Source organism: Limulus polyphemus, unplaced genomic scaffold (genome assembly GCF_000517525.1).
Source record: "Limulus polyphemus unplaced genomic scaffold, Limulus_polyphemus-2.1.2 Scaffold9, whole genome shotgun sequence".
Lineage (NCBI taxonomy): Eukaryota > Metazoa > Arthropoda > Merostomata > Xiphosura > Limulidae > Limulus > Limulus polyphemus.
The window spans coordinates 1,401,367-1,425,324 of record NW_013665619.1 but is presented as its reverse complement, the minus strand read 5'-3'; the positions used below and the strand labels follow the sequence as shown (position 1 = coordinate 1,425,324).

The 23,958-nt window shown below is 32.0% G+C and overlaps 1 long non-coding RNA gene across 1 annotated transcript in view; it reads right to left on the bottom strand.

Moving 5' to 3' along the window:
- LOC111084997 overlaps window positions 1-23,958 on the bottom strand; it is a 156,612-nt gene that overhangs the window by 18,032 nt on the left and 114,622 nt on the right. The window contains exon 2 of the long non-coding RNA XR_002609867.1: window positions 2,944-3,153. This is a non-coding gene — a long non-coding RNA (uncharacterized LOC111084997). The remainder of the gene's footprint in view (window positions 1-2,943; window positions 3,154-23,958) is intronic.

Here is a 23,958-nt window from a genome sequence, read left to right as displayed (position 1 = left end):
AAATATATTCGCTATAAAGGATCTTTAAAACGTGTATACACACACATGTATACTGGTCTTTAGATAAGATGGTAAACGGTGATTACAGTCCCTACAACACCTTATCAGCATCCCTAATTATAATTCATTGAACATTAAGGATTAAATGCAAGATGAAGTTAATGTTATATCTGTATCTCTTAAAATTATGCATGACATTATCAGTGCTATATTAGCTTTCATACTGATTAATGTTTTATATGTCAAGCAGGGGAGACGCTGCATCAGGAATGTTGATTTTATTCGTGTCATTTTTTAAAGTTATTACTAAATTTTTCGTTCGTAATTACTTGGAGTGGAAGATAAAAGAAATGAGATGCAATTTGCCAAAATCGTTTTAGACTGAAAACAAAAAATGCTGCAGCAAGTCACAAATTCTAATTATGTTCTTGGAGATATATGTTTATACATTTTTCTTTTTTCTTCGTAGTTCATCTGTCCTTCTGCACATTTGAACCGCCTCCTCCGAAAATATTTATAGGATAATATAAAACACCTCCGTCTAGTAATTGTGCTGGATGGCAACTTAACTCGATCACGTGGTTCAATATTTAGAATGGAAGTATTCCTACCATCGCATTTTTTTCTAGACTGTGTACGCGAAAAAAAAAGAGTAAGCAATGAGTCTGTACAGCAACCTTGGCTGGAGTTATTTATGAGCTCGTGCTTTTAAAAGTAAAATGAAGTCCATTAGAGAAACCCATTTAAACTGTGATTAATGACATAACGGGTTCCGAGATGGCGTATGAGAAGACAGAGATGATATTTATTCATCAAAACCGTTGTGTTTGTGTTTGCTTGTCTTTTGTTAATCAAATAAGTACAAAAATATGACTAAAGTTTTTCTCTTCCTTCTCACTTGAAGATCGAAAATGAATTAAGTTCAATTTGAAGATTTGTTGAGTAACTCCCACTGGTAGATCGTTAATTTGTTGAGCTTGACAGTCAATTTCTTCTGAAGAATCAGTTGTGAACCAAATAACGTGAAACCATTGTTAAAGATAATAAGTTTCTTCATGCACCTAATTCTAGCTACCATTTTTTTTTAAGTGACTGATTAAAATATAACTTCAGTTTCTTTGAAATAACAGTAATTCATATTTTACGTGATCTAAAATCTACGAGTAATCCTGTATTACACAATTGAACTCCAAACTTCATTTTTCATATAATCTTGTTGTGGAGTATCTAGTAAACTAGAAAGTTTTGTCTTCAAATAAAACGTCCAATAATTTTAAACTTTGTAAAAAGTAGATAGTAAATTAACCCCAAGTTCAACTTAACGTAAAGATAGTTTTTATTGCAACTGAGTGTTGGCTATTAGCGATTTGACTATGAAATGAAGGTGAACTTTTAAAATACCGTGCAATCCCAAAAAGGTCAAGTTCACTTATAAGAATTTTTGTATTACTGTTTTGTTCATATTTAGTAAAAACCATTGAATATTAAGGTTATTGGTTGCATGTCAGTACAGTTAGAGTCGTTGTTTGCTTATGACTGATGCTGTTTATTATTGCAGTAGTAATCTTATGCCTAAGCAATGACAACCATTCTTTTGATTCGATAACCTTGTCAAGTCACAAAAGTACCTAGTCCTCTCAATAACTTAGCTGGACTGAGCGTAGCCAAGCGGGTTAGCGACCAGGGCTATGCATCTGAGGGTAAAAAGTTCGTAGGTGCGTTATAAATGTGACGCTCAAATCCCACTATTCGATTAGAAGAGATTAAGAGTTGGCGGTGGGTGATGTTGAGTGGTTGTCTTCATTCAAGTCTATTGGTTCAAAACTAGGGACGATTTGTATAGTTTTATATGAATATCCTAAACAAACAACAAGCTTGGCTAAACGATTAACACGTTAGCAACTGCACCAAGACACTCTGTCACTACTCGAAGTAACTATCAAGCACACAAGTACTCTCTCACAGCAAACACTTAAATCAAAAATAGCCTTAATTTTTTTTTGCCGAATCTCAAAGATGAAACCAGCTATGACTCTCAGGTTACGAAAACTAGTGCTCTTAACCTCTGTATTTTGTAAAGAATATGCATATAAACAAGTCGACAAGTACAGCAATGTACTATATTTTATATCCTGGTGAAGAAAAGAAAAAAAAACAACCGATGTACCCCTTGAATTTATTTTCGCGGGTTCTAATATAATACGATAGTGACTAAAAATGGTTTGGCTAAGCTAAATAAAGATAGTAGTTAGGTACCTACAGATATCTAACACAACTATTCTTAACAAGTTGTTTAGAAAATAGTAACAAAAATATTGAATCAACAGCTGATGTTCGTGGGTTCTGTAAGTAAGGAAAACTCTATTAATTCTTTAACGCTACAATTATTAACAGTATTTGTTAGAACATTTAATAAATCTAACTTTATCGTTTGTAAATTTCATTATTAAACTTTTATTATGGAGATTGTTTTGCATTGTTCGCTTAATATACATATTTAGAATTAACCTAAATCTCCCCGAACCTTCTGAGATATTATTGGGTTTACGACCGAAAATATCGTTAACCGTGAAAATATTCAACCGATGAAACAATGCATTATAATCTTTATAATTAAGAACGTAATAAAAGTATACTTAACTAGCTATGCTCATTACCAGATTGATTTTTAATGTCGCTCTAAGTAAGTAGCTTACTCTAATCGGTAGTTATTAGTGATTATCATCGAATCTAACAAGAAAAGGTGAATTAAATTTAGTGACATGAGTAGTGAACGATAAGAAAAAGAAAACAACGCCATGCTTTTAGAAAAAGAGAGTAATATTTGAGGGGGAAATTTCTAAATAGCAGATTAGGTTATTTAAATCTTTGCCAAAATTACAATGTTATGTTTTACTTAAAATTCACAGCATTATGAGCATAAAAATTCGAAAATGTCATTACCTGAGATGGCTGAGTAAGCCTAGTTTTAGGTGTCCAGTTGCTGATCGGATGATGCGGGTTCGAGACGTGATGCCACTGAATTCGCTCCATAATTTCTGTGGGCACGTTATACTCGAAAAAGTGACAGTCAACCCCATTATTCAGTTCAAACCCATTGTTGCGATTGGTGGTGCTGCTTCCCTTTTAACAAGTAGTTCAAATCCTTGCGATCTGTCAACAGGTATTATAGGTACCGCTTAGATGAAAAATTCCAATTATATATCCTAAAATTAAAACTTAAGTATCTTTTAGTAAGACACAGATGGCAGCACAACATACATATAGCTTGTTTGTTTGTTTGTTTTGAAAATAAGCACGAAGCTACACAATGTTCTATCTGTACTCTGCCCACCACGAGTATCGAAATCCGGTTTCTAGTGTTGTAAGTCCGCAGACATACCGCTGTACCACTGGGAGGCCATACATATAGAGAAAATAAGATTTCATTATGTTATTTTTGCGTCTTGAACGTTGTTGTTAAAATATTGAAATATTTTATGTTATGATAGAGATGTTTGGATGTCTGAATCTGAAATCAATAATCTTTAATATTTACCTACCTTTCTTGTATACACGTTAACTGACGAGTAAGAACTTAGATACATGTTTTAAACGTTTGTAACATTGCAACTAAAACTCTCAAAAAGAATTTGAAAAGATAATAAAATATCGTGTATTTTAACTGTTTTTTTGTTGTTGTTGTTGTTGTTTGAAAAAAAAAATCATTATTTTACTCTTCATGTGGAAAGCAGAAATGTTTTGTATGCTGCTTCAGTTTGCTGAGGCCATTAAAGTTTTGTAATATATTCACTCATTAGGAAATTTTATTTTATTTGTTTAATTTTTGTAAGAAAGAGGTCTGCTTTACTGCTCAAAAATAGAATAGACTTTGCTACTTTCAAAAGTAGCGTGTATCTAAGTTATCTAAGGAAACGTAAACAAACTGCTTTCATGAACATAAACTAAATACGTATCAAAACATTTACATAATTTTCAAAATGACGCAAAGGACTGTGAGTGCTCATAATGACTAAATACTCCTGTTCACTGTTTTTATACGACGCAGTAATTATGTGTTAAAACATGAATATTGACCTGATTCTTGACGAAGTAACTATAATTTTGTCTATGGATTGTCAACAGTAATATTTTTACAAAACGTGCAACAACAGTAATGATCAGAGAAAGGTACTTTGCAAACATTCATACCAACTATTCTGTATTAGCAACAGCAAATTATAAGCACTAAATTAGTTTTTGTAATGTGTATAAAATGTAAAACACATAAAGCAAATGAGAAAACACAACTTTGTAAAGTTTTATTCCACGTAACACATCTGGAAATGCTTAAATAAACAAATAATATTTATTGCTTTTTATTACAAGTTCAGTTATAATTAAATGCTTAATTAGCCCATTAACATCGAATATTGTGATATCTTAATTTTGAAAAATACTAAAGAAAACAAGGAGAAAATTATGTCTGTATAACCTCGTGTATGTTTTGGTAGTTAGGCAATTTTAACGATCTAAGAAGAAGTAAATATATAAATGTTATGTTAATTAGAGACACACACACAGCTATAAAACTACTTCAAATAAACAGTTAAAACTAAGCTAAGTATTTCTCATTAAGCTGATGACCTTATCGTTTAGTGTACCCTCTCAGCCTTTGTTTGATTAGCTGAATTACGTGCAAACCTACACAACGATCTACTTGGGCAAAGCCGTCCCAAATTTTGATCAGATAGCACCGACTGCCAACTCTTGGGCTACTCTTGTTTAACCAAAGTGGGATTTGACCGTCACAATTATAACGCATCCACGGTATCGATGTGGCGATCGCATTTTTAATACACAAACTGCATATAAACGATGTGTCGAACGTAAGTGATATAATGTTTTCAAGTATACCACTATATCTGGTATTTAATGCATACATGTCCACTGTGGCTATAAAAGTTTGTAATGCTCTCTCGACTATTGAAATAACATCAAACAATGAAATCAAAGGCGAAGGCATCACAGAAATATAGAGAGAGGCGAGAAATACGGGATTCTATACTGTACGTCACGGTAAACATAAATTATGTGCACAATCTTGAGGTAAAATAAGAAAGAATGATACCACCTCTAGTAACATACAAATATTGCCTATGTAATCAAAAATATAATTAAAAAAACAATTATAAATATCATTACCAAAGATTCACAGGAGAGGAGAGGGCAATACTGCACTCAAACTTGTAATATTCGTAACGATTCTTCTTGTTGTGGCTCAACAATAAAAACAATATTATTGTAAAGAATATCCACTAAATCACAGAAAGAAGACCAACCTGTATTGTTTTAGCCTGGTAACCACAGTACATAATTTGGGATCCATGTATTTTTTGTTGTTCTCGTTTAGTTATCCATCCAAATAAGAAACCTATATTTCATTTACTTCACAAAAATGATATAGCTTTAAGACTAATTATCCATACACAACAACGTCAATAATATTATTCATTTAATGGAAACTGTTGCTTTGTTGTTAAGCGCAAACCTGCACAATGGGCTATCTGTGCTCTGTCTACTGCGGTTATCGAAACTCGATTTTTATAAGCTCTTAGATTGGTTGAAGCTTTGCTTTGAAATAAAAGCTATTATCCAAACAACATTTCGAGGTGACATCTTTCATCAAATCATTCTCTGGAGTTAAAACAAACTTCAGGTGTACACGTGTCTTCCTCCATTATTCAGCTTTAGTTGTGATTATTTGCTGTTTGTATTTTTACTTATGACTTTTCTCCTTTCTGTTAACATAAAATCAATAATAATATACTTTGACAATACATAGAGAAGCTTCAAAAGCCTTGGAGCAAATATTGATACCATAATCTGATAGCATTGTTGTTCATTCTCTATGTGACTTTAAAGTGTCTTATTGTTTTTGAATCTTTGGTTAATAAATACTTTTTATTACCTTACCTTATAGAGATTACTAAATTAATAATAAACTATTAATTGTAACTTTTTGAGGAATGATTTTGTATTATTGTTAAAAAATATTGTTATATAAGTTGGTATATTGTGAATGGATATATTTTGCTCAATTTCTTTCAAATTACTTAATTTTCTAAAAGATCCATTTTAAATAAAGAATATCTTGTTTTTTGTCTAATACAGCAAAACAACTAAAGTCTAAACTATATTAACCTATATTGTTGCGTTACTCCTTCTCATACAGAAGTTGTGGGTCATTTCCATGCTTTGCATAACCAACAAGATGTTCCAATAAGCCAGTTTTAAAGAACCTGGCTAGTTAAGTGAGTTTTTGAAATTGGGATTAATTATAAATATTCCGAGAGTGTCACAACGCTCTGTGAAGTTACAATTTTTATGAAAAAAATATAGATTGAGATCAGAAATTTTTATGATATAATAAAGTGTACACAGTCACATTCTTTCAGAGATAAACAGATCCTTCATTAATTACAACTGGAACTAAAAAGTGTAATAATTTAAACGAACTATTACAAAATGGGCCTGATAATTAGATTAACAGATTGGAACCGAGTACTTGAAACTGCAATTTAATTACATTGTATTGTGTAATTTGTAATTTATTTTATTGCAACTAAACTAATGTGAGTTGTAGTACTACTGATAGATTTATTGTCAACAGCTTATTAAGACTAGCATGTTTTAGCTAATCTGAAGATCTTCGTGAAAATATGATGTTTTGACTCAAAACAATGATAGCACCACTAAAATATACAGTTATAATATTTGAATAAAGTATACCCAGTAGCATTTATCGATGTTATTTATGTTCAACGAGGCTGCTACTGAAAATCTATTCAATGTTTGAAACCTGCAGAACATTAGATAGGCATAACATTTCATTACCACCTGCCAAGACAAGAAATTGAAAAGACAAAACAATGTTCACAACTAGCCTCAAAACTATCCTTTTATCATAAATATGAAACAAGAGTATTAAAGAAAGTTTTCATGACAGCTCTGCCTCCTTACAATAATCTATATAGTTATTCTATAGGACGCTAATACTTCTTTAGCCAAAGAATAGCCCTACATAATCACACATCATTTGTCTGCATATCTGAAACTACTGTAATAGTAACTAGGCATTGAAAAATAATCAGAACAAAGCAATTATTATTATTATTTTAAATTCCCAACGTTTAGCTCAAAATAGTAAAGAACACTAGTGTGGAAGGAGTATCAGGATGATTAAAAAAACACACAAAATTAATTTTGAAAAGTTAGTTATTTCTTCAACTTTAAAGTTACTCAGTTCATCGTTTATTTAATAAAAATGTTAAATTGATTTTGAGACATTAAGATTAACACCGTTTTTCTTCAGTGTAAACATTTCAAAATAACAGCTCCACCTGGTTATCTCAACTCTACTGGTGTATTATATGGTTAATCGTAATATAAAATTAAATATCCGATTTGGTTGTGTAAACAACATTGTACACCTTTATATGGATTAAATTCACAAATTAGCTCTCCTCATCCGAATTTCGGTTGCTACGTAAAGAACATTTAAAAAAATATGTTTTATATCTCTTTTTTTCACTAATAATTAAATGAAAAGTATTTGTTACAAATTATTCCTAGATAAAAATAATTATAGTAATTACAGGAAATGTTATCCAATCGAAAGATTATCCAGTGTTTCTGGATACTTTATTTTAAGTTTTAGTTTTACAGCTTCTTTGGTACAATTTCTGAAAACGTTTTTTGAAATCGAGTGAGGTGAGTTGTTTAATTAAGAATAGATAAACATATAATCAGAATGTCTCAAATATTTTATGAGAACTTTCGAAACAAATACAATTTATGTGGCCTCTCACTTTTCGTTTACGCTAGAGAATGAACATAGCTCTCTACTTTATGACAAACTTTTCGTTAAAAAAACGATTTTTATAGAAGAAGGCTTTCAAGTTAAAGAATAGAATTCACATAGTTCCTGCATAAAATATACAAGATTTTGAAAAGTGCTTGCAGCAGTTCGTCTGCTTAATCGACCTCCATTAGATCTTATTGAAGCAGTATTCTCCAAAAGCAAGAGATAAAATATAACTAAATTTGATTATAAAAACCTTTTTGTGAGAGAATAAAAAAGCTTTAAAAAATATAAAGGAGGATATATCAATAGTTTTGCAGGAAAAATATTGCAATTATTCTTTTTTCACATTTTTGAACTGAAATGTGCAATTTTTGCGAGAAATAAAAAGGGCCCCTTCCTTTAGTTTAATATAACAGAGTACGTCAAGAAGTTTGACAGGTACGGAAAGCTATAGCAATCTCAAAATACTATGTTCCATTTTTCCAATACAATGTCGTACCATAAAAATGTTTTATTTTTCGTTCATTGATGTTTCTAACCGAAGGAGAAGAATGTAGCTTTCTTTCATCACATGCTTTTTATGAGAAAAAAATCGAAACCACTAACTTATTATACTCGTAATTATTATTACAAATCGAAAAAAAAACTCTAACAGATAAAAATTTAAATTAAAAACTTAGAAATCTACCAGTTTATTCTAATACTGTACGACAAATCACGTGCTATATTTTACAATAAAATCGTAATATTAAGTTTTCTTTACATTAAAAGTTATTTTACGCAGGGTTAAATTTCTTTAAAAAAATTAGTTATTTGTTTTACGTTATATAAATTAATAATACTAATTGTGATTAATTTTAACTTCTTATCAGAACAAGCTACCTACTTAGAAGCAAATTAAAAATCAGTCTGGTAATGAGTATAGCTAATTAAAAATAATTTTCTTATGTTCTTATTTATAAAAATGAGAATACATTGTTTCATCATTTAGGTACCTTTGTGGCTAAATTAATATCTCTATAGCAACTGTACTTCTTTAAATACAGGATTTCTATTGTAATACAAAATAATTCTAATCGCATACACTGAATTCTGTAGCATTTTAGTTCTAGCATTAGTTAAGCCTTTATTAAGTACGGCCAATATTAGACAAAGAGATAAATTAACACTGTAACTTGTGTGCGGTTTTTTGCTTTAGTTCAGCTAGGGCTAAACCTTACCGCACTTAATACTATCAATATTATTGTACGACCTAACGTTATACCTTTATAAAAACTTTGATAAGCTTTTAATATGTTGTATAAAATGTATATGTACGTCCTTTCTGACGTAACTCGACGATTTAACAAAGATACGTTTTCAAATTCCAAAAAAGGTGCAGTTTTGTTGTACATTTTAGTCCAAAGATATATTTAATATTCGATCAATCGTAGACTACTCTACATTCCAATTGACATGAAGCCAAACTACATAAATTACGTAATATGCTGCTATGACATTATTGCGTTACCAAGAGACAGACAGACAGATACACGCTGTGTTTTATAGTATTAAATTAACTTGCAAACTATGTTGTAAAAATTAACATCAATTAGTATTGATTCGTGGCTATAATTTGCCAATCAAACAATTAATATCTTCTTTACTATCATTTCTAAAAATAATAAATGTCAGGTCAGTTTTACTGTCTAATAAGAATAAGTACTGACTCGTGAAAATATTGTGCCATTTTGTATGATAGTATTGATACATTTTATCCTAAGTAACTTTATCACGCTTATTTTGCCTCTTTTCTCAAAATTAACAGTTAGGCTGTAGAGATGCTAAAAGAAATTACACTTTATGTAGCATTCACTTAATTAAGGCGATTATTTGTGCCATGACAAACTCTTTTATTGAGTTTGAAGTATAAACAAATCCATACCATTTCAAACTAATAGCGTTAGAAATTTAATTTCACACATACAAGAATCATCGTTATCATTAATAAAGGATAAACTATTCACTATAAATAAAAAAAAAGAACTGTACCTCGAAAAACTGAGGGAAATGGTTCTTTAAAAAAAGGGGGGGGGGACCATTACATCTATGGTGACCACATACAACAATGACCATAAAGTGTACGGTACTGTATAAAGAGTAACATAAAACACTTCTGCTAAGAAATTCTAACTGTAAAGAGTTTGCATATTGTAATACAAACTGAATAGTTTTTGGTACTCAGAAGAAGTAAGAAACACAAGCTATTAGTCTAGGTAAAATAACAGCTTACTTAAGCCATTGTTCTACTATTATAGTGTGAAACTCTTCCACTGTTTTATTATAGTGTGAAACTCTTCCACTGTTTTATTATAGTGTGAAACTATTCCAATATTTTATTATAGTGTGAAACTATTCCACTGTTTTATTATAGTGTGAAACTATTCCAATGTTTTATTATAGTGTGAAACTATTTCACTGTTTTATTATAGTGTGAAACTCTTCCACTGTTTTATTATAGTGTGAAACTCTTTCACTGTTTTATTATAGTGTGAAACTATTTCACTGTTTTATTATAGTGTGAAACTATTCTACTGTTTTATTATAGTGTGAAACTCTTCCACTGTTTTATTATAGTGTGAAACTCTTTCACTGTTTTATTATAGTGTGAAACTATTTCACTGTTTTATTATAGTGTGAAACTATTCCACTGTTTTATTATAGCGTGAAACTCTTCCACTGTTTTATTATAGTGCGAAACTATTCCACTGTTTTATTGTAGCGTGAAACTATTCCAATGCTTTATTATAGTGTAAAACTATTCCAATGTTTTATTAGACTTTTTTTATTTGAGTCTGTTAGATCGTACTGTGTGTGTCTGGGCAGTTAAGATAGTTTTTCAGCTCCAGTAAAGCCATGATTTTTGAAATGCTTGCTCATAAAAAAAATATTATCTTATCTGGAAGTATAATCCATACTTTTATGTCTGTTAAACTCTAGGTTTTTTTATTCGTTCGTGAATAGCATTATACCCTCATTATTTCAAAGCGTTTTATATTTACTGTTTCCTATCATTATCTCTCTCACTCATTTCTTCTTTACACAAATTAGGACGTCAGCCAGCACCCCTTGAGTTAGATAATTATGAAAATTAACTCGAGAGAATCATAAGCCTCGTTATAAACTCCTGTTAGTGTTCAAGATTATAATAGTCGTAAAGATACCTTCATTTTTGTTTTTCTAGACAGAAGAGTTCAATCTAGGCTTCATCTTCTTATGTAAGCTAAACTTTAATTTGTAACGAAGAATCTTATATCCAGACTTTTTTTCGGTCATTTATCAAAGATTTGAGAGAATATCTTATCAAGAATAATGACATAATATTGGGTCTTTTCATAAAGTACTTTTAAAATTTATGTATTTAAATGAAATTGTAACTACACTACAATGTTATTAAAGTTTTATAGAATTCATTTCTAAGGATATAATACGATATATTCGGGAAGCATATATTTTTATAATAATGTACAACTCTTTTATGTTATTCCTTCCAAAAATGTTTTAGTTAACATTACATGAATATATACTAATATAAATGTATATAATGTTGGTTCAGTACTAATATAGGTAGAGCAGGAATGTGCCTTTAATGCTGAATATTAGATTATTAACGTGTTCTATGGCTCAGGATCCATATGTTATACTTTCCTTAGTTCCTAATGAAAATTGCATAACTCATAATTTATTTATCATTCATTTCTTTTTCCTGAACTTAAACATATTTTTTCAACCGTCCGTCATTTATAACAGCCCCCCCCCCAGTGGCACAGCGGTATGTCTGCGGACTTACATCCCTAGAAACCGGTTTTCGATACCCGTGGTGGGAAGAGCACAGATAGCCCATTGTGTAGCTTTCTGCTTAACTTCAAACAAACAATCATTTATAACATATATTTAATTAGGTCACGTATAATAACATTGCTCTGATTGGCTAAAAATATGTAATGCGTTATATATTAAGCATCTGATTGGTTAAAATTATATAAGGTTTTATATACTTCAAATTACTAGGTAATTTTATACATATATATAATATATTTTTCTTTTCGCGCTATTACAAACAACTTTAGACCGTGTTTGCTTGTAGAAGATTTAATAACTTCGAAAAAGTTCAATATAAAATTGAAAAGATAGTCTTTATCACTTGTATGAAGCGGAACAGAAAATCAATAAGTACGTTTTCAGAAAACATTTCTGGCTCTCAGTAATAACGTGAATTTATTATGTTTCATAACATATGAAAATATTTCAATTTTAATCAGCTGGTCATTTTTTCATACTTCCTGTCCTATATTTTGTAATTGTACCAATAGAAATAAGCAAGTTTTTGGTTATTAATATGTCGTGCGTAAAAGTTGATTTCACTACTAGTTTGTATTGTTGTACGTTTTGTAAGTACGCCTATCTTTCTAATAACTTACACTGCTAAACAGTGTTTGAGGTCTATCAACTTTTAATATGGATCCAATATTTATATTTTCTTCAGCTATCGGTTGAGTAGATTGCAAAATAGGACATATGACTCTATGAATATAGGATTGGGAAACTAAAATTTGAGGCTTTGTTTTTAAAACACTTAATTTTAACCAGTTTTCGTATAGAATAGTTATTTTAACATAACCGTATTTTCGATGACGAGGAACCCACTTTGAGCCTAATAATGGTTGGAGAGGGCTTGAATGGGTAATGAAGAAAAACTTTAATATAAGTTTAACATAACAGCAAATGTAGAACGTTTCGACAAGGTTTTGTCATCATCAGGTGTTGTACATTTGCTGTTACGTTAAACTTATATTAAAGTTTTTCCTCATTACCCATTCAAGCCGTCTCCAAGCATTATAACCGTATTTTGTACAGCTTTCGTCGCATTTCTTTTTCTCTTGATAAAGGCCTCGACCTAAGGTAATTTTTTTTAACTTAAGAGCAGGTACGAAAAATAGGATATTATTTCTATAGAAAAACAGTTCAGTTTAAAATACGGCGAAAAAAATTAAGCTTACTATAACTCAGTAAACTATATAAATACGGAGTGACATTTATTTGGAACATGTTTTTAACGATTTATTTTCCATTTGACTTAGGGTTCCATTTTAATGTATATCATTATACATAAAAGGGGTAGAAAAAGTTGTGGCCCAGAGCTTAACTTGTTCTTGCCCAGATAATTCTGAACATACTCGGTACTCAACTGGGGGCATAAGCATAATTTTCATTGAAATATCTGAAGTTGAGTTTCAAACCTTATGCTTCTATTTACATGTAGTTAAGTACTTTCTCTATCAGAGCTAGATACAATATTATGAATTGTTTAAAATATTGCAATGAAAGCAGAAGATGAAAGTAAATTTATAGTTTTACGTCTGGTTTTTCCAAAGTTGGGAGAGAAAGAATAAACAATAGAAAAACACCCCTTAACCGTGTGTAAGACTTCAAAGAGTTTTTTTAACTAGTTTTAAGCTATATTTAGTTCTCTTGAGATAAACTTAAATCACTGAGTTATGCGACTTCTAAGCACGTTTTAAAAACTGTACTTTCTTTTTAATAAGGTTGTTTTTCTTTCTGTTTAGGAAGGAATCAGGCTGTTTGAGTAACACCTGTTTAGGAAGGAATCGGGCTGTTTGAGTAACACCCGTTTAGGAAGGAATCAGGCTGTTTGAGTAACACCTGTTTAGGAAGGAATCAGGCTGTTTGAGTAACACCGGGTGTGTTTAGACAAAAAAACACTCTCTTTGTCAAATTGAGACAACATTTTAGAAACCTTTTGTGAAGATTAACTTATTGTTGCTATTGTCACCTTCGAGTTTCCTACTTTAGATAGTTGTTATTTTACTTTTAACAGGCTGAGTGCCTAAAATATAGATTAATGCAGTCCATAAACTGCGCGAGGAAAATACAAATTTATTTTAGTATGATCAGATGTGACCCAGGAAGAGAATACTTTGTGTTAAATCATAACCTTTTATTTAATGACTGAAGAAAAAGTTCTAATTCTGTTGGCCTTAAGAATGAAAAAAACAGGCTTCTCTTCTTCGTATCTCGAGATTGAAATCAACAAACAAAGAAATAATTTTAATTCTTTTCCTCATTAAAAACCTGAAGAAATCGTGTTGTTAAGTATGATGTAGGTCATTTCATTATTTCAGGTTCTTTCTAGGCCGACATCTAACCGTTATGCATTATGATTACGCCAGCAATACTTAACACTAGAGCAAAACAACCTATATTATGGACAAAAAAAAGTGCGCTGCGCATGACAACGAATCAATACAAATGATGTTATCTTATATTCATTCCACGTGACGCGGAATAATAGTAAAAATAGGGTCAACTTTTAGTAGTAATTCAGATAACTAGATAATCTATCTAGTTCGGGAGTTACAGATATATCTGAAATGTGTTTTATTTAAATTATTTTCTTAATATTCCTCTCTGCCACCTTCAGGCCTCGTCATAAAAGAAATAATCATTTAAAGTACTTTCTAAATCACAAATGTTAAGGTTTATTAAATCCAATAAAATAGTAAATCCAATACTTCGACATCAATTTACAATAAAATATTTGAAACTCAACATATTTTTATTTTTATTATTTTAAAGTTTCACCGTAATTTTCGATAATTTGATTTTTTTCTTGGAATGGGACTCAAACAGTATTTCAGGGGTTTGGGGTTTTGTTGATTAATTTATCATGTCCTGAGAACTTATTTGAAAGCTGGTTGTTAACCTATGACACTGAGAACGAGATAACGAAAAGCGTTGTACTAATCAAAAATGCCTCCCAGTTCAACGGTATGTCTGCGGACTTACAACGCTCGAATCCGGGTTTCGATACCCGTGTTTGGCATAGTAAAGATAGCCCATTGTGTAGCTTTGTGCTTAATTACAAATAAACAAATCAAAAATGGTCAATAACAGTGCGACTGTCTTTAGTGAAAAACATCATGCATTTATTTGCCTTAAAAAATACACAATGCGCGTTTTATGTTAGCTTAGATCTATATCTTTTCCCAGAACTAATCTACGGAATTAGAAGCAATTTCTCTCAAGTATGGTGTTCGTGCAAAGGAGCATTAATTCTCGTTACGTTAAAATGGTAAAAGTTAAGCGTTGCCCCGAGAAGCGTTCTTTTTCCAAATGTCACAAAACATGCATTTTGCTATTAAATGTTACCATTGATCGGTTGTTATGTTTAGTGCTTTGTACCATGGTAGTTAAGTGATTTTGCATTAACATGTGATTTTCAATGATCAAGTGTTTTGTTATAACTAGCATTGTGCCCGAAACATGTCAGTTAACCGATTGTATAACAAATAATACTCATGCTATGAAAAATCCAACTATCTCTTTGATCTGTGTTTAGAAGTATTATTTTATTGCATCTTTTATCTGAAAGCTGCTCGATTCACAAGATGAAGAATGCTGAGGATCTCTCGGCGATAGACTTTAGTTAACATACAAACTTTGATAAGTTTTCCCTCGTGCACTTAGTTTTGCGTGACTTGCCTTGGTATGCATTAAATGGTTGTTCGTGCGCTGTTTTCCTAAGTACTTCATTTCGGCTAAATTAAAAGCCTGACAGGAGATAGAAAAAATAACATTATAAGTATCTGTATTATCTATTTTATTTAAAAAAAAGACCTTTCTCCACTTCATTTAATACTAATAATAACTTAAGAAACGATGTTAATGATTAGGATATTTCCTTACGTGCCGTTTCTAAGATTCGAGTGATGGGTTTTAATTACTTCGTGACACATTTAAAAGTTTGTAATTGTTAGATTATTATGAATATTAAATTATAACGAAAGTAAATGAGATTATGTAAAAGAGAGCTATTCTTTAAACTACTAAGAAAATTGTGTGTTCTTATGAATAATGATTTATAACTTTTATTGAAACTGACGACAAGTAGCAGAATTATTTTGTTCGTTTAACATTCGTCCTATTGCAGTTATCGTCCGGTTATTTGTAAATATGCACGAACCTTTATAGACTAAGAAGTTAATCGCGAAGTTTAACAAAAATATTGTGTTTCACATTCCGAAATATAAGAAAATATTCATTTCAGAGTATATTCTCATCGAATTGCACTGTCGTGATATCAAAATGCCATAAATAGTTCTTGTGATTCTTTTTTCTAAATACTTTCGGCTCCTCGACCGTGAAAGTGGGCTTTCCCGGGTAACTCTCGCCCCCCCCCCCCACACACACACACGCAGCAAAATTCTCCGGCTTTGGATTTATTCATCCCTGCCGTCCTGGAGGACCCTATGTCCCACAGAGGCCGTTTCGTTTGTGAAGTCTGAGTGTCCCTTATTCAAGACTCCCAGGACTCCTCCTGACTGCTTGAGACACCTTCGAATCTGCCATGTCAACACAATCTTCTTTAAGTAAACTTATACCACAAAAGTTCAAGTACAGCCCACCCACCATCACGAGAAGGGCGAAAAGAAGCTAAAGCTTCTGAACACTTCCGGTACTACTTCAAGGTTTATCCTCTGAGGATCTCATGTCGAAATTCCTGCCACGTATTGTATTCTATTCTATTCTATTCTATTTTTCTCAATCAATTAAGACCACTTATAAGCTGTGTTTGATGCTCAGTCCAATGTAAATTCTTATTCATATACGCAATTATCTGTGATATACAGTAAAATTCAAATAAAAAACACCCCTCACAATTGTACTGCGACTTTATGGATAGATTAATCAATTTCAACATATTCCTGATAATCACTTTATTAGTCAATACAAACTGTACAAAAACATACAGCTTGTTCAGTGTTTCATTACTAACATAGGTCATAGCAGATTTCTCACAAAATGTTTTACTCCCATTACAACCAAATGACTTTCTCCAACTATGGTCTGAGGTCTCATGTGTATAGTTATCCATTACTCAAACATAAGTTAATAATTTTGGTAAGAAAACTACTTTATGGTGTTTAAGTAACCAATTAGAAAACTGGGTTTCTTTCGAACTCCGAAAACAAAATGCTTAAATGTTATGTTACTAAATATTTCATGATCAACCTATATATGAAATATTTATTGACGTTTCTTTCTACGTGTATATGTGTATATAGATAGTAACAACAGGAGATACAGGCATCTAAGCTCTTCATTTATAATAAAGAGGTGTAACAAAGATACACGAAATAAATCCTTTTCTGGTGTTCAAACAAGCAAGTTTATGAAATTTACAGACTTCTGAACTTAAAATACAACACTGTCCTTGTGGCCTTGTATGTGTATATATAGTTACATTTAAAACAGTTGCAGTTTTCTACGTGGTTTTGTATTTTTCTGAAATCGTTTTTATCTCCTTCCACTTAGGAGATGAGAATCCTGGAATGTTTCTGGTCTGTTAAAGCAATGTGTTCACACGAATCCATTATTTGCTCATTGATAGACATTTATAGTATTTTCCGAGTACAGATCTATTGAATTTTTTATGCCATAATTCAAGGTCCAAGAACACATTGGATTTCGAAAGATTTAATTACACTGTTATCAGTGGAAAAATCAAATAACCGGCAGCAATTAAAGAAATATAAGTTTCAATCACATTCCAAAAAATTGAAATATATAACAATACACAATTAACTGGAAATTTCAAGGTGTGTTCTTTTTTAATATTTACTAAAAAGAAAATTTATCATTTTAGATCACTTTTATTGAAAGGAAAGGTTTAACTTACTGTAAAACATTAATAAGTGATTACTAAACAAGAGGGAATCCTCAATAGCCTCGGCACTTGAATCTCTTTAGGCAGGATTAGAGTGTATTAATCTACGAGATTTTTTTTTTCTTTTTATTAGCTATTTTTTGTGCGCCAGCAATACCAAGCGTGGGGTGCGCGTATTTTATTATTCATCAGGATTTTTACCAGACTCCCCTCAAATTGAAATTCTTTTAGGCAGGATTAGAGTGAATTAACCTATCAGACCTTGGGCCTGGTCAAATACATCAATAGAAAGGGTTTGACTTTCTGGGTCCAAAACCATAATTATATCTCAAATCGGTCAAGATATGACGGAGCTATGAGCTAAAAGTTTGTGCTTGAAAAACTCAGAGTCATTCCACGAGCCGCTATGCCGCGGCTAAAATCTTAATACATAGCATTATCGAACATACCTAAAATACTTAGAATATATTATGGGGTATAAGTCTTTAACATATCACGCAAAACAGATGGATAGGCTAAGAACTAACAAAGATGAATTGCAATATTTTAGCAACCTTTTGAGGCGAAAATGAAGCTATGATAAAAGCTATTTACACATATAGTATATCGTGTACGAAATACTGTAAGGTCGCTATAATAAATGTACACACAATCTTTTGTCGTCGAAAACATTTTAATACCTAGCTTATAAAGTTAAACTACTTCATTCTTGCGGGGGGGTGGAAGGTTTTGAAGCGCTTGTTGCCTTTAACCAACTAAATTTCTCTATGCACATCATCCAGCTGTGTAGCCGGAAGTATAAATGACAGTATAATGGCCATGTGATGGTTAACACAACATCATTCTCTTGACAGATTTACACTGTGAGAGGTTCACTATGTAAATGGAATGCTATTAGACAAACAAAGCCGCTGCAAAGAAAGACCAATGAACTATTACGGAAGAACAACGTTCCCACCACCCTGCAACTTTTTTCTTGCAATTAGTTTATTTTATTAAGATAATACTAATGTTTTCCAACATTCGTTATCAGAACTGTCCTTAAATTGCTGCCATTACTTTACGGTCAGATAATAGCATTTTAGTTAGCGAAGCATTACTAGGAAGTCGATAATGGTGCTACTACATTTTTTTTTCTTGCGAAATTTATTTAACTGAAAATTACTAAGATTATGATAATGTAAGATAATTCAGTTTTGGGTTGTATATCATACTGTAGAAGAGTTTTGCTACGAGTTTAGTGGTTTTTACAGAAGGTTGAGTACGATACATTAAAACAATTCTGAATATGCAAGTTATCAAGTCACGTGGCAACCACAGCCAATATAAAATCACGATAGAACAACATGTATCAGAATTACATTTTGACATTGTTTGACATACGAAAGTAGCGTGATACTACTGACAATTAATCCGTTTACGAAAAAATATGTAACAGCCCTTTCCGATATGAAATATTCATCTACTTTAACCATAAAGGTATGTTCATATCGGAAATTTAGAATGTCTAAGACAGGAATGTGCCTTGTTTCTAATTGCATGGGAAAATAAAAGAACAAAATGGATCAACTTGGGGTATCAATACCATCCAGAAAGAGGCCTCCAACAAGTCTTACCCCAGCAGTGGTAAATACAGTACGGCATCTTGTAACAGATAAGAATCCAAGAACACAAGGGTCAGTGGCGAAAACCGTCTACTGTCTCAGGCAGCAGTACGCAACATAGATGAAAAGGATCTTTTCTGGAAAAGGGGACACGACTCAGGTGTACACAAGTTGTTTTAACAACATATCCGTTCAACTGTGGCATACCTCAAACAACTGGAAAATGAAAGGGATATTCATGCTGTTCCATAAAAACACATACCGGTCAAGTCACCTGAACCAGGAGCGCCTATGAGTTTCTGTGTGATTAGACTGTTGAATCGGGAACTAGGACACCATCGACCTTGTACATCAGATGACTTACGAAAAGCTCCAGGAAAAGGGAGAGAGTAGTACTCTGAATATGACAGCTTATGTCAGAACCCTTTTCAATAAAAACTACGCTGCAGGGCTATTGTTACGATGCACGATCGTTAGATAGAGCATGATCGAACATTGCAACATTAAATATAACGACGTGGTGAAGATCCAAAATCGTTTTAACATGCTGTACTCAATCTGTGCATATACTCCCCATTCCTATTGTACTAGGATAAGACTTTAGCATTTATTATTTAAAGCCAGAAAGGCATCTTATGCGACACATAGGCCAAACGCGGCTAAGCCAGAGGCCCTAAGATTCAGACATAAATGTTCCCGCTTTAAGAATAGAGGGAAGACAACTAGTTAACATGCTAGCAACATGCACCTTTTCGTAATTGAAGAGAGGTTTTTGGTGACGCTTTTATAACGTGCCCCCAGGATCGTGTTCAGCGGCATATCGGGGACTCGAACCTTGGACCTCTTGATAAGCAACACAACACGCTAACTACAAGGCCACGCTTAGATGAAAGTGACTGTGATGATTCATTACATTTCGTGAGTACATTATAAAACTAGAAGCGAAATATGTACTTTTTGAAAATAGGCTGCTTTATTTTTATTAATGTTTTCAGAACAGTTGTCATACAAAATATACGATACAAAATGCTGATAGTTACTTTTAAGAATCTAAAGCCTTTTCTATCAGTACCAAAGAACACGCACGTAAAGCAATTTTAAAATAATCGTGACATCTACGTTACAGCTTTATTATGTGACACCTGATAATACAACATTCGAAAATAAAATTGAAGATCAGTTTGTATATAAAGCTGTAAGTGTTTGAAAAAATATACATACATTGCTAGTTATATGGTAACATAAAACATGGATATCATATTCCAAATAGAAGATATATATATTCCACTTTGGTTCGAAACTAGGTTTATCAGTTGAATCTGTTAACATTATCGTTCATTTACATGCTGAATCATCCACAAAATCAAATAGTTCCACAAGAATTTGCTTTACTACCAACAGCTTCAAATTGTGCTAAGGATATGATTGAAATAAAGTGTGTTTACTCAATGAAACGCTTCATTTCTCTACAAATGAGTACAAAATGTCGTGTATATCAGTTAAAATTAAACTAAAGTCCACACTCTTTTTAACTTTGATATAAAGACTCCAATACAATTTTTGACAGACTTACGAGCCCTCCTCGGTCGAACTGTGCCTCGCAGAGACTGGTATCGGAGTCTTTGTGTCAAAGTTCAAACAAATTGTGTATTTTAGTTTCGTTTATTTTTGCGTCGTTTTCTATCTTTAGATTTTAATTTCTAAAACTTTGCCTCAACAGATGAATGTCATTACCATTGCTAGGTATCGTTTCATCAGGGTTTGCGACGCCTTCTTCTTGTAGATAATAACTTTTTTACTCAATGGATAATTTTGTTTTGTTATCATCTAAATTCAAGTTAACATTGTAGTATGACCTCTGATGAATACAATAGACTAAGAATACTCAAAATAATCATGAAATTTATTAACAATAAAACATTTTACAAAGAAATCGAGAGTTCTATCAATCTCGCACAAGTGTTTCTTACCTTAAATAAGAACTTTCTAATGAGTGAATCTTTTTTGATTCCTGTACCCACGATCAGGTCAGTTTTTGTTAGTGTATTTCAATCGATCAGTCTTAGCATCAAATGTTACTTTAAACAACGAGATATAATATGAACCAAGTCAGCTCCTTGAGTATTGAATCATGGTAACTTGACATTTTATTTTAAATGTTTTTTCATATTTCGTCATAGTGGGTATTGTCTATGAAAACTAATTCTAATGTTTGAGGTGAACACAACGTAATATGAAAATAAAAGGGAAATAAAAACAATGAGACAGCATTCTATCGTTTCTGGGATTATAAGAAAAAACTGGCACCGGAATATGTATTTCGAATAATAAGCTAAGGCTTTAATTATTATCATTTCTCTTTTTCCATAGTTTAAGATATGACCAAAGGCTTAATAAACCATCTAACTCCTCAACCTGTAAACATTATTTAAGATTTATTAATATATCATGCTAAACACGTAGTTACGACGTGGATGCTTCTGAATTATTTCACCAACTGTATAAATCTGACACTCGACTGAAGTAAGTCAGACATTTTGTAAACTAAGTTTCACGGAAAAGGAAGGACGAAACAGAAAGGATTGTATACATAATGGTATTCACAATCGATCGATAGTCAGACTCTGTGATCAATATGATTCCGTTAAGTGGGGTCTGAAAGAAGCGGCCTTTTGTACGAATGTACGAAAACCCTACTGTTAGTAGCAGAGCATGAACCTTTCAACTGCAAGAAATGGCAGAGCTTCTTTTTTAACGATTTTACGAGCACAACAGTTACCCTTGGTGTATACATACATATATATATTACAAGAATCCCATAAACATTATGTATGAAACATCCGACATAACTTGTAGTTTTTACTGAGTAATCGATTCAGAACCTTTCAGCTGGCTGTGTATGTCGTTGACTCAGTTGTATGGTAGGTCAATAAAATTTTCATGGCGAAATGTCAACTACACCGAATGGATGCGAAACATTATCGCTTTATGGGTCTCAAACCCACTCTTCTCTCTTGTTTCTCTTTAATAAGGCTCGTAATTCATCGCAACAGAATACTGTCGACAAGTTGTGGAACCGTTAAGAGCTCTATTTTTCGAAGGCCGAAAAATAGTTACTGCCAGTGAAGCAAATATTAAATCTCCGTTGTCATCATTTGTTTATGACGAAGAATAGCTCTAGTTTCCAACCTTTTCTTCTCGAATTGCTTTCTAGATATGTGAAAATCGCCCTCTTCTATATCTGAAGAACAGAAAAAATAATCACTTGGAGCGTTTGATCCTGGGCGAATTATATCTGGATCCATTTTTATATGAGAGAATGGAGAAAAGGTAGATAAAATCTTTTCAAATCAATTTAGAAAAATGGAAAACTTGACGTTATATTTAGCACCATCACAACCAGTATTCTATTCGTTTCTCATTTCGGTCACCCATATTAATAAATTATTTCTCATACTAATTATAGCCATTATTTATCAGAGAACAATTATGTGTTAGCATTTCTTATGATATTAATCACTTAGGGATTTAATTTTACATAAAAAACTCTTTAAAAAAAAGTAAACTTAAGAACATTAATTGAGGCCGTTACAGTTTAGTAATTTTAGAAATCATAAGTACGTGTTTCAAAAATATGTGTAGGATTGTGAAGAAAGTTAAAATTATATCTTAGCAAAAATTCACGTTTTACTCTGTTGTCGTTGCATTTCATAATATGTTCATTGAAAAATTTAATTCATATATATGTGCATATACAAACTCACAAATATACAAATCAACCCTAACATTCGCTGATCAGGCAAAAATATTCGGACATTCTTTAAAAACGTGGCGCAGTCCAATCAGCAATTTTGTGAGGGAACACGTTGAGCTTAAATACAAAGACAGAAAAGAAGATTGGTAGCTTTGAGTTGTGTGCAAGGTACGAAGACGTTTTGAGAATATAAAGAATGTAGACTTCTGAAAGCTTAGAAAATTGATACTTGAAAAAAGAAAAGTTTAATACTTTGTTACTCGTCATCTACTTTTCAGATCTTCTAAATACTTTATCGGAAGTGTTTCGAATGTTCACGTGTAGAAGTGTGGGAACATTTCTCGTATATTAGCTGTGGTGAACAAATATTATAGTAAATTGACTACATACAGTTTGGTAAACACGTATGTGAACAGATGCCAACTGTGAAGCCTGTGGTGAGAGAAGGTTTTTTTTTTTAAGCGGTGGAATATCAAAGTTTGATTAATTTCCAAGCATACATAAAAAAAACACATCAGTATTTACAAGTTCAATACTAATAGCACATTTTGTAGTGATAAGAACCGCTTCATTTAGTAGTGGCTGAATATAGGTCTGGATGAACAATTTGATAAGTAATTATGTCATGGTAGAATATTATGATGTTGGTTTAATTTTATGCATCAGGCGTGATATCTACCTGTTATGCATTACATGTCTATATAACCATGAATATCATAAGATCTTTAAATGAATATTTTACAAGTTATATAGAGGGGTGTTTTGGTCAGCAAATTTATGTTTTGTTACACTAGGGTAATACTCTCTGTCACAAAACATGCACAGTTCACACGTGGTATAAAAGCATCAACACATTGGAATAACCAACCAAGAAACTCACACCTTAATCTATAAAACCTTTATTTGTGAAGACCACGAGAAGGGAGAAATTTGGAAGAGTACACCACACCCTTCCATTTGTCCTGAAATTGTCGAGCTTTTGAAGCAAAATGGAAAAGCAGTTGCTGGCGTGTCTCTCGAGGTAGCA